Raw genomic sequence first — 12,770 nt, 5'->3', positions numbered from 1 at the left:
TGTAGACTGACGACGGTTCAAGAGAGACGGTCCCTTTCCACGGGGACCAATTGATAGACCATGGCAAAGACTACTGACGGCCTTGATCTGTAAATGAATGATGACAAATGAAGTACGACAACTTAGAGTATATCTCTGTGTGACTTTTGCTGGTTGTTCTTGTCCAACTCTCTATCACAGTGTAAGTAACAGACACCCCATAGTTTCCCGCTCTGAAACGTGACATGACAGTTAACATGTAAATTTTAGATCCAGTTGAAAAAATCTGTATTTTTGTTCGCTAAACCAGATGCTTTCAGTCGCCCTATTTCCATATAAACTATTCCGTATGAGTTGTTAAACATTTGTTTTTACTTTGAAATTTTACGGAAACGTTAGCTGCAGCAGCTGTTTTTCAGTTATGCATGACTTTTTAAACCTTTTTAAATTCTAAAAAAAGTAAAACAAGGAGATCATTTTGCCTGAACACCTTTTTGAAATCATCGTAAACAATTCAGCAGTTTCTCTACAAATGGTAAATATTCCCATGTCCAAAGATCATTGTGGAATATTTGAGTGTACAAATAAAAATGAATCATGGGACGTTTATAGCATTGAGTGTGTTATGTCCTAAGGGTCGCGATTAATGTAGCATAAAGCCCGCATATATGATGTATCCAACTATATAAGCGTTGCTAATACAAGTATTTGCTTACGTATACAGCCATCGCGAATACAGTTTAGAGCAAAAGGTCCTTCAAAATGCTGGTGACTTACACCTGGATTACGATATGACAAATTGCGAAGAAAATCTTTGCTACATGTCATTTGAAGGTGACAAGATCTAATTTTCGGTAAGTTTTGCTTCATGGTAAATTCGATTTAGCAAAATCATGTGAAGAAAACTTTGTAGTAAAAGTTGACAGCAACTACACAATTGATAACTTAGGACGGCGGGATAGAAGCTTTTTTGTACGATACAAAGTACTGACAGAGGGCAAATACAACTTTGTCTTCATAAATAAACACGGACCCAGGATCTTGTACAGCGGGCTAGACTGTGTACTTGATAGGCATTAATAGACATGGAATGAAACAATACACAATTTATTCTAAGGCTTTTGTGTAATTCCTAGACCTTAAAAACGGGACGGGAAACTATCCGCTCAAGCCGCAGCGAGGGTACATGTATTTCTACTGTATTTCTCGTTCGCGTTATTTGAGGATACTAATTTTGACTAGACTTAGCGATTTTTTAAATGACTAAAGTCCTAAGGATCGTGGATTCAGTGATTATCGCCCTGTTTTAACTCAACGGTTGTACTTTTGAAAGAAACCCAAAATTTTCGCAAGGACTGAACACCATCAGGGCAGTGACTCAACCAACTGACATAGCGTGGCCCCTCTTGACTGTATATTCACCAATTTATGTATAATTCGGATTTTTCATGTCACAGTTAGCATATCAATATGTATTTGGAATAAATGAAAATGGCTTGGTGCACTTAGCTTTCGAAAACTGACGACCGTTTGTAATTTTCATTTCGCCGAATTTCCTTTGTGTTGCAAATGGGATGAGTGACAGGGAACACGTACATCGGCTATTTTTATGGAAAAGCATCAGTGTTGAACATGATCGTCCCCACGACAACAGAGAAATCACAATCAACTTTACCTAATAGAAACTGTTATAAGCCAAATTGCAATTAATATATGCGATGGTACTTCTACGACTTGGCAAAGACGCATGTTAAGTTCTGTCCCACAAAATAATATTTTTGTGGATTTGTCCTCTGGCTGTCTCACCGAGTGAAATTGCGAGATTATCGCGAGAGTACGAAAAAAATCATTTTTTGCAAAATCTATGAAATTTTAGCGTCTTATTTTTGCATCATTATATTCTTGAAATGACTCCACATCTTTCTGCGATCTGATATTCGAGAACGGCGCGAAGAAATATCTGGGGTGAAAGTGACCCAGCCGCGAATTTTTGCTATATAGTAGTAACAAGTCTAGTTATGCAATACGGTTGTTTGAATTGTGCTTGTAGTGACTGATGAAACACATACAAATGGAGCCTACTGATTGAGAAATGCGAAGACGAATCACATGCTAAATCTAATTATATTATACGATAATGTCTTGTCACAAACTGGAACTGGTCACAATATTTAAACGGGACCACCCAGCACAAGCTGGCTGGTCGGTTAGTATTACATTGACAGATAGACATATTAAGACCTCACGCACTTGTTATTAATCATAGTTACTATTTTACATTATCGTTGTATCTTTCCGCTACACCACCATGAGAGAGAAAATCTAACCAATCACAGATTTTAATCGGGTGGCCGCTTTTTAAAAACAACGCCCTCACGTGGGCATTTTGAATAACAAGGAACGCCCCTTTGACCATATATGAGCATATTTAGATTACAGGTGACTGTATACCTTTAATCAAAACAATTGACGTGACATGGTGGAGTTGTTGAAAATAAACAGGCAAAAATAGCTATTCTGTGGCGAAATCTTTGATTTCCGGGTGTATTGTTGTTGTCGTCTGACATTTTGTTCCCCCGATAACGTTCGATTTTCCAACTTCCCCGGGGAGCCCCATCATAACATCATGACGTCACTGAGGGGCGTTCCTTGTTATTGAAAATTAGGACCCCATGGTAGATTACAACCTTATAGGAGTCTTCACCCCTGTTTGAGTATGTTAATGGAAAATCCTTTAATGTGAAATAAATACATGAATTAATAAATAAATATGATAAAATGTGTTGCTCACTCGCATGTTGTTCCCAGCTCACAATAGCGTCGAACATGATATGGCCATGTGACATCACAATATCCTAAAACATAAAAGCATCACCAAAACCGGAAAAAAGTGTCGTCGATTCAATTTAAGAACAAGAAAACAACGGATACGTTGATGTTATGGTATATCTAAATAATAACACATACCTATGCCCTGTGCCCTGTATTGTGTCTGTACGGAGTTTAGTGACATGATTTATCATGTTGATTTGCATGTCAATAAAGTGATACGCCTTGTTGATTTGCATATGAAAGGAATGATCAAAGAGCGTCTTTCTTTCATTCAATTGATAATTGCATATGAAAAAGTGATACGACCTGTTGATTTACATAACAAAGCCTGATACGGCCTGTTGATTTGCATACCGGACTACTTACATGGTGGCGCCCTAATCAAAACAAACCATGGTGCCCGTCTATGATTTTGACTTTGACTACGATATCATGTCCGATCTCCAAAAGTGGCAGGGTTTTGAAGCATAGGGAAATGCGGGGTAACTAAATAAAACACATGTGTCGATATCGGATTAACCTGCTAGTAGTGCTACCAATTTGAACAAATTAAAGAGCAGAGCATCACACCGTACGGGCACTGACAGATCGATGACAGACCAGCTGTTCCGTCCGTGCATAAGCACAGACGCGCAGACGACAAGCAAAAGTGCTATCGGACATGTCGGAGGACCGGCAAATTCAAAAGCACAACTTTCAAAAATATCATGTATTCATGGTAAATGCGTTCTGGAAAATAATACCAAACACAACACTTGCATGTACCGTACCGATTTGGAAGTAAAATGAACTTCATTTTACATAATTTTCATCATCTGAAATATTTTGTGATTTTCATGAGACACCGGTATAAGACGGTCACTATAACAACAACCTTGCCATTCCACCATGTCTGTCAGCGAAAACCTGCAGGAGCTTTTCAGTCTGTCAGATTTGTTAGCTGCGGAAGAAGTTTTTGACAATTTACCACCCCAACCCGAACAACAACATTAACGGTATGTAGAGTTTACTGAGAGTGACCGGGAGGAGTTCGTCAGTCTTCAAAAAAGAAAAATACTGTGCGAAACACCAACACGGCTACCAAACAGTGTCAGCTATGGTTGAATGCTATAAGGCCAAACGAAACCGCCGAATATGTGACATCCCTCCTGCTGAGCTTGACGACTATCTGGCAGAGTCTTTTTTAGGGACTCGCCAGAAGGACGGCAGCGACTATGAGCCTGATACACTTACCATTTATCAAAGAGGTATCGATCGGTTTTTACAAGACAGCGGCTACGGGTTTTCCATCATACGCGATAAGTTGTTCGAGAAGTCGCGAAATTGCCTCGCAGCCAAAAAAAAGAACTGAAAAAGCACGGAATGGGAAACAAACCAAACGCAACCGACAGACTGACTGAGGAAGAAGAAAAAATTCTCGTTGACAAGGAATTTATCGGCCGATCAACCCCTGAAGCTCTCTTCTCTTTTTCCCAAGTAAACGGCGATCTGCGGCCGCCCGCCTCGAACGACTATCCAAGCAACGTTACGATAACCTGTGAACACGACCGTTTAACCCCAAGATATTTGCGACACCCAACGCCATGAACAGCTGCCCGGTCGAGACTTATCGTCAATTCGCTAGCCGTCGTCCTCCAGAAATGAACACTCCGGACAGTCCGTTTTATCTCAGTATCAATTACACCCCCACGACTCATATTTGGTACAAGAAAAATCCAATGGGTCAAAACAAGTTGGCTAATGTTGTGAAACGATGTGTAATAAAGCGGGAATCTCCGGAAAGAAAACTAATCACAGCATGCAGAAAACGGCCATAACAAATTTGCTCCACGCCGGGATTCCCCCAACTCAAGTGCAGCAGTTGTCTGGACATCATAACGTTCAGAGCATAAACAACTACGCTGTAGCGTCGCTCGAGCAACAAAATGAGATGTCCAACACACTATCCAACAGTAACAAGGAAGAAACAGCCACGTCCACGTTCAAGTCTCCACCACGCAAACGTCGTAGGGCCGTGATATATGATTCTTCGAGTTCTGACAACTCCCAGGACTGGTGATCTTCCGAAACCAGATTTTTTCCAATTTCGTTCGCGCTCGTATTCTCCAGATTTCACACGTTAGACTCAAACATGTGACTGTTGTGTTTCATTGAAGTTGAATTTGAAATTGCCGTGTTTGTTTTTTTTCTCGCCAGTTTAATGACTCTTCCAGATCAAATATCAATTTAAAAATATTTTATTCGTGATTTTGTTAAAATGATCCATCCGATTTTAATTGAAATTTTAACAAAAGTTTTCAGATTGCATGCGTATGTGGAGGATATATCATTGTCAACAATGTCGCTCCCTGATGTAGTAATTAATTAGTTTCGTAGTTATTAAAGAATTTTCGAACTTACATCGATGCAGTGTCTGTGTAGTGAATAAACCATCTAAGATGCTTCATTTTCTCTGTGAAGGAAACTTCGGTAGATATCCTACATGTTTGGTGACAGAGTTCAAGCATTTCTCTGCTCAACCGTAAAATAATTGTCAATAAGCCAGCTGATAGATTACGTCAGACGCTAGTATATCAATCCGCCTTAGCGAGATGACGCAAACAAATGTAGTCCATCAAGAAAAACCACAGTGAAACGTATCATATTTTAATATACGAGATTTATTCATTCAATAACGTGGGCATAGGTATATGATAAAGAGGTTATCCCTCGATATCACCTCTTGGTAGGGTCGTATTGCTGCTCGTGCGGTTGTGGGCCGCATCACACTCGTCTTCGACTCGTGTGATGCGGCCCAACCTCATATTACACCGAAAATCTGAAATCATCACAAAATCCAGTATTTGTACTGTGCGCGTCGGACGACAGGTTCATTCGACGCACAAATTTTTGAATGACGCATATATTTTGCAAGAGTTCCTGGCGCAGCGCCTGACTACCTACGATACATGTGCTCGCTTCGAACTTGAGCAAATATGTCACGAACTAGTCAAAATCTCGTGGTATACCGTTGCTGGGTGTGCTTTATTGCTTAAATATATATATATATATATATATACGGGTTATTGTGAAAATATTAATGACGCGACCTGAACTCACGAGCGGCGCAGATTTCGATCAGATTTTACCGTCGTGCGAAACGAGAAGCAGTGTAGAACATGAGGTCATCTGTAATCTCACGTCCTTGGTGACGACCTAAATACACTGCAGGCCATTTTGTTCACTGGTGGTAAGGTGTCTTTGATTCGGGTTATCGGGTTAAATAAAGTCATGTGACACCAATTCAACCATTTGTATTCTCATATAAAACAATTTCTATGAGTCACAGTCCGGACTCTAGACCTTATTCTCTGTAAGGTGGTAAACTTATGGAATTACGCTCTGCCTTCCAGACATTTCATCTTAAATGCTAGAATTATATCATCAACTCAAAGTTCCATGATGATGTCTTCAACGCTTGAAATGAACTTCTTGTTGTCTTGTCGGGTAAGTTTTTTTCATTTGATATGAAAAAATTATGCATATAGAAATATTCCATAAAGTTTTTCAAGGTTTAAATAAGCAGTTGGAATGCGACAACTATGTATATATTGCTTGGAATGTGCCCGTTCTTATTGAATACTTGAATGAATTACTGTAACTTCAACACTTTTAACTTTTAGCTAAAATTCATTTCCCCATTGATATTTCCCTCAGGAACTAGTGACTATATATAACAAAATCTAAATTTCAGACTCCCTGTTGTGTTGTGACTGTAAAAGTGTACTGACGTAGCATAATAATGATGATACACCACATAAACGTTTAAGTAAAGAGAATACTTCTGTTAGGTACTACTCATAGCCAACAGTGTGACATTCCAGACTAATTCGAAACCTCGTGAAACGCGTAATGGCCCTGTAACACTGAGAAAGATTTAACCACCGTATACCAACGTATGGAAAATTTGGCGAATACGCTGGGCGTACGTCGAATACGTCATGGGTAGGTTTTGTATAAGTTAAGAGCACGCTGAAGAACGCTGGTATACGTCGTAGTACGGCGAGGTTGTCGAAAACTTTAGAGTATGCACGAAACTTTTCGACATATGCAGCGTATGGCTCATACGTCCCGCACACGCGGGCCATAAGTTATAGGTAGATTTTGCGCTCGTTGGCACACGTTCACACACGTTACTTGTAAGTTACCCATAAGTGGAAATGCGTTGAGATAATTGTTTAGCGTACCCAAAACGTATTTTAACCTATGAGTACGCTATTAATACGCTATGTACAAGTATACGCCAAAAATTGAAAAATACATCGTTCAGCAAGCCAGCGTTTTAGAGAAATTTTGATACGTCAGCATACGCTGGCTAAATCGTCAAGGTGTGACTGGGCCCTAAGCCGCAGCTTTGGCCATTGTTGTAACTACTTGCTATACTAGTCGAACTTTGTGAGAATTGTCCAGGTGTATGATTAGAGGATAGCTTAGTGAGCTATGTGTATTTTATCACATATTAGCGTTACGACGCAACAGCGGTATTTTTGATTAAATGACTCATGTGACAGAAAATATTGCGCTCCGGAAAACAAAGTGCAAAAGTCGACAACAAGCCACTGATGCTTCAACTTTTGGGGACGCGTGAAACAGACTGCAAAGTGATAATTAGGTTAGAACCCTATGGTTTACATCATTATAACACATAGCACGTTGCATCTCTGAGCATTAATAATTCTGGAATGTTTTTGTTTATTAGTTAGAAATATTACTCAGCATGGAACTATTTTGCTTCATTTGATGTTGAATTTGATGAATCTAAAACCAGCAAAGTAGAATCAAAATCAATGTCACAAGAAAACCAATTCGGTCTGATAACATTACATGGTATACAATAAATAAACTGACATGTGGAGCTTTCTAAAACATAAGGCATTCACTTACTGAAGTTCTCAACTAATATGATGCGAGATGTATAAAATAATGATCAGTAAGACCTCCTTTTCACGAGTATTGTTAAAGGTCCATAGCCTAGTGTGTGGTAATTTAGACCTCAGGTGTTTTCCACAATATGTGTAGTTGTTTTATGAAACTAGACCGATGAAAGATGTGAAGTATCGCGAGACGGGCGGGGATTTGATGTACATCAATTGCCATGCTTTCAATAGACCAAGCCTTTCTTTTTTGTAGATGGAGTAGCCTCACCGCACCCTCCTACAAAATGGGGCCGAGTACAATTGACAATATAAATTCTTTGTCATATTGTATATTAAAGGAGCCACTTTAGTCACATACTTCGTAGACGACACGGTATAAAAGGTTTTACAACACGACAACACCACTTTGCGTCTTGCGAAACGTTTAGTAAGCTCCTGATATATCTATCTAACCACAATTCAAATTTGGTGGAATAACAATAACTGCTTGTGTTTGAATGGCGCTATTTAAACCCAAACTTTGTGAACTCTGTGAACTCATTGTGAACTCATGCCGTTTCACCGGGGACTCCAATGAGTTGTTGACAGCGTCGCACGCATGTCATAAATTTTAACTAATACAATGACCTGCTTCGGCAGTGTATGTTCGTTGTAAAGTTACTGCAGTATATGTGAATTTGTGACGTGCTGTATACTAGTATGTACACTTCAGAGAATAATGTTGCGCCATGATATATACGGTGTACTTTCCGATTAAGCTTCGGTTGTCGGAAAAAACCTAGCAAATGATCATTTATCGACTTCTACGAAATACATGTTACCTGATATTGGCTTTACCATGGTCCCATATAGAAGGACCGTGGCTTTACAAAGACCGTAAAAGACTGGCCAATTGACCCCTTACGGTGTCGATAGGTTGCATCGCCCTCAACGGTATGAACTGAATTGTATATCAAGGAAAAAGGAAAATCAAGAATGCTCCAGCACTCCTTCTAGCGGTTTGCGGGGGTGTCAAATAACCTTTAATGTGAAGCAAGAAGGTAAATATTATGTTTTGGTTTTTTTTGAATAATTTTTTGAAATACATTCTATTGATTACCTTTTAATGGATTTCGCTTGCATTTTGTCATGTGAAGGCTACGTCACAGAGTTAGGTTGTTTGGTGAGTTGACCGCCATATTGTTTTTGTCGTTCGAGCCACGCTTCGTCATGTAAGTCAAACGATATATCAGTTGAATAATTCTATAAATTAATCTTTAGGCTTCCACAATCCATTTCAGTCTATTGACATAATTTTCATTGCAAAAAAAATCGAAGAAGGGATATCAGTAGATTAGGATATTATCCTGAATTTCGGAAAATCATCAGCATTACAAGTACAAAATGATCACCCGATGCAGACAGCCTGCATGAAATAGTCTTCGTTCAAAAATCAGCCATTTGTCAAAAGAATTATGAACTTAGACTGACACGCTTAAAAATGTCTACCGACTTTAAGTCGATTTTTGGAGGGGTTCTCTACTGGTTTGAAAAAAGTTCAATTCCTTCATCGTGTTCAATGTACAGAGGGAACTGCACTGAAGAGGTTATTTTCATATCAACGAAATACGAGGAAGTTCGGCAGTGTGTAACTTAAAATTGTCTTTAAAATTATTTTGTGGCAAATGCTATTCATGTTTATTGGTTAAAATATAATTTAGCTGGGATAGGGTACAAACATTCAAAAATATAGAGAATGAGGTTTTACAGACCTATTTTGAATTTTCATGACTCCTTCATATTCAGCAGATTCCGACTCAGAAAAAATGGACAAACTACTGTCATGTTTTGGCTATCGGAGTGTAAAAAGCCATATTAATCAAGCCGATATCACACGACATTTGGATGCACATGATAAATGTGGACATGCTGTGTTATTAGAACGATCTCATAGAGTTAAATACAAGGTAAGATTTCCTTTTGTCACCACTGTCTCAAAGATGGTGTTAAACTCCTTGACATTCTTGAACCGCGTGTGAACTACACAAAATGTGTCTAAATTGATATGTATACATCTATTTCTTTATCCATTTGAACATACTTTCTTCATTTTATAATGTAAAAGACAACACGTTTAAATAAACCTTACCAAGATCGAAGTCGATTTATCTCTACCTTACGTCTATTCACAGTATCATGTTGGAAACTCACATTTACTAAATGCGCAAGCAGATGAGGTTTTTTCCATGCCACCTATAATACAGGTAAGATAGATACGACAGTCATCATTCATGAAATCATGGTAAAATGAGATTCTCCTCGAGATGCGAGAAAAGCGCTAGAGGAACAAGAATCATCTCAGAGATTACTGCGTTTTGTATCAAATGTTTCCACATTGTCAAGTCGTAGCCCATGAAATGGTATTTGATAAGGATTTGCTAGCTATAACGGCTTCGATATGGGTCGGTTCCCTTACTACACATGGTTGATTTGTTCTGCTTCTTAAAAGCTATCGCAAATTCAGGTTTGGGGTGACATATCAAGTGTTTGTTTTTTATGGATGAGGGGCTGACTGCTGTTAATACATCTCCCACTTTTCTGACATCTCATGACCTTTCTATTCAGTGTACATTTTACCAAGCAAGAAGGCCTTATATTGATCAAAAAAATCAACTGGTCAGAGAACTTAGCGTTTTTGTGCTGAAAATGTCTTCCTGGTCTGTTTTATTCTTTATCGTCGCTGTCATTGTACAGGAAAGCACGTCACAATCTGGGGAAAGAACCATGGAGAATTTCTGGATCGACCAGTCAGTCGCACGAAGATAATACAGAACAGACTCAGGAAGACTGGCTCAAAGAAGAAGTTGGCGATGAAATTGTTGACCGATTTTGGCCTATTTCGGTGTGAGATTTACGGCTTTGGATTCAATTGTACTCTTCATCATTTGTTGATATCTGTCACCTTGTCCTTACTTGATCCACTATTTCTTCTTTGTTGAGATACTGTTACAATGGGATTTGGGTCTCCCAATGTTTTACTTCACTGCCTTAGCATAAGCAGAATGACTCACCCTAGTGCTATCCGTTGACTGTACAGATTGTTGAGACGAGTATTTACAAAACTGATACTGCAGCATATTGTCTTCGTTGGCTCAATCATAGCAGGAATATTAGAACAGTTTCTTCCTATTCTGCTTTGGTGAGCTGCCAGAATATATTAGTTAGTAGTAAGTAGAGCTATGAAGGAAACCATGGATACCATACAAACATTATTCTGGATCCGAAGAATGCACCTAGAAGTCAACCATTGTTTTCTAAATCGCTAAATGATCATCAGAGCCAATAATTGTATTTGGGATAATGTCTTGCTATAGGTATTTAAACCTATGAAGGCCACAGCTCATTTTGTAAGCTATGTAGGTATATTCGTCCACTGCCATAGTACAGTTTAAGGTGATGATCAAAATGTCTTCATAAATCCCATTTGCTTTTATGTACCCACCTATGAACAGTTCAGTAGTAAAAAAATAGTTAGCACAGGGTTCCCTATGTTATTCTATTCTTGCATTTTTACTGGTATTAGCATGATGCTCGAAGTTCTACCTGCACGGATGCAGGTTTTTTTTCAACATTTTGTGATAATCTTCTCAAATGTATTGCAAAAGGTCCAAACATGGACAATTATTTTCTGCTTGAAATGGTTTGAAAACTAAAACTTGTAGTCTGTGGGGAAATACTGCTTGAACATCTTCACTTGAAATGTAATGATTATATATATATAAGAAAGTTGCATGCTTTAACGGAAATATGATACGGTGCAATTTATTTCCATTTTTGACAGTATCTTTTTATAAAACGTTCAGCTGAAAATCAGGCATGTAATTTGCCTGTTCTTGTTTGATTAGGGTGTAAATGGGTCGGTATCATATACTAGTCTGTGTCATTCACGGCATACAGGAAAATGCATTTCAACAATGTGCACATTATTTGTGTATTTGCTAAATAGACGTTTGGCAAATTAGTACTCTGTAAGGAGATAAGTAATTCACTATTTGACTGCAAATATATTCCAGGTGAAAAATAAGACTTTTCTTTCACTCATAGTAAGGATATCATCGAGTGTGTTATTTATGGGAAAGATTTTTGTTTTTGAGTTTTGCTATGTCGAGTAACAAAATGGAAATGGAAAAAATATTGTACCCTAACGTCAGAATTTTTAATTTAAAAGGACTTAAGTTTATATTTTGTTTTTAAGAGCCAGAAACCATGTCTCATTGCTTTCTTTATTAGTTAGTTCTAAGTTATTCCTGCCTATTACAAGATCCTGATCAATGTATCATTCCGTACAGATTCAATGCGATGTAAAATAACCTTTTTTCACAGACATAAATCGATAAATCCAAACAAAATCAAATCAAATCAAATCACAAAAAAACACAGAACAAAACAACTATCAAGAGATGGTGATTCTGTCCCTTTCAATGACTACTTAGTTTTATTTAAGAGTCACAGTTTGAAACCAGGGTGCCAGAATTACTGAAATACAGAATGTTAGATTTTGATACCAAAGTGTTTAAGTAGTGCTTTCAAGTTTTGAAATCATCAGGACTGGAGCATAATGTTTGTTTAATCATGAGCTAGGGTAATTTGTAAGACAGTTTTATGTACCCAGGTCTCATGCAGCAGACATTATGATCATCATATTGCTCAATAAATAACAAAACAAGAAAGGCACATCAGTCAGTTGAACGGTGTGAAATTCTGAAATATTTAAACAGGTCATCAAATGCAGTTTAACTTATTTTATCTTGCATGTGCATTGGCCTAATTTCTTTTCAGAAGACCAGATTTTTTTTAGATTTTTTTTTCAGATTTCTTGTTTGTAATTGTGTCATTATACATTTCCAGGGTTCAATGTAACTGGGCAGCTTTTACAGTCAGTTCTTTATTGTAGTCATCATTGTAGAAATGTAGTTTGGTAGTAAAAGAACATACCTTTTAGCGGGAATAAAAACATTTTCATTGTATCACACAATCATGACAACCTTTGTTGATTGTTGTTTT

The 12,770-nt window shown here is 38.1% G+C and overlaps 1 long non-coding RNA gene across 1 annotated transcript; it reads left to right on the top strand.

Annotated features, from left to right (window-relative positions):
* Positions 1-8,338: 8,338 nt before the first annotated feature.
* Positions 8,339-12,758, top strand: LOC139114219 (uncharacterized). The gene is made up of 4 exons (XR_011547828.1): positions 8,339-8,767; positions 9,516-9,673; positions 9,899-9,970; positions 10,461-12,758. It is a non-coding gene; the product is annotated as an uncharacterized lncRNA (long non-coding RNA).
* The last annotated feature ends 12 nt before the right edge of the window (positions 12,759-12,770 follow it).

The sequence above is a fragment of the Ptychodera flava genome, chromosome 16 (assembly GCF_041260155.1).
Source record: "Ptychodera flava strain L36383 chromosome 16, AS_Pfla_20210202, whole genome shotgun sequence".
NCBI lineage: Eukaryota > Metazoa > Hemichordata > Enteropneusta > Ptychoderidae > Ptychodera > Ptychodera flava.
Note: the sequence above shows the minus strand (reverse complement) of the source record. Positions and strands in the feature narration are given on the sequence as shown.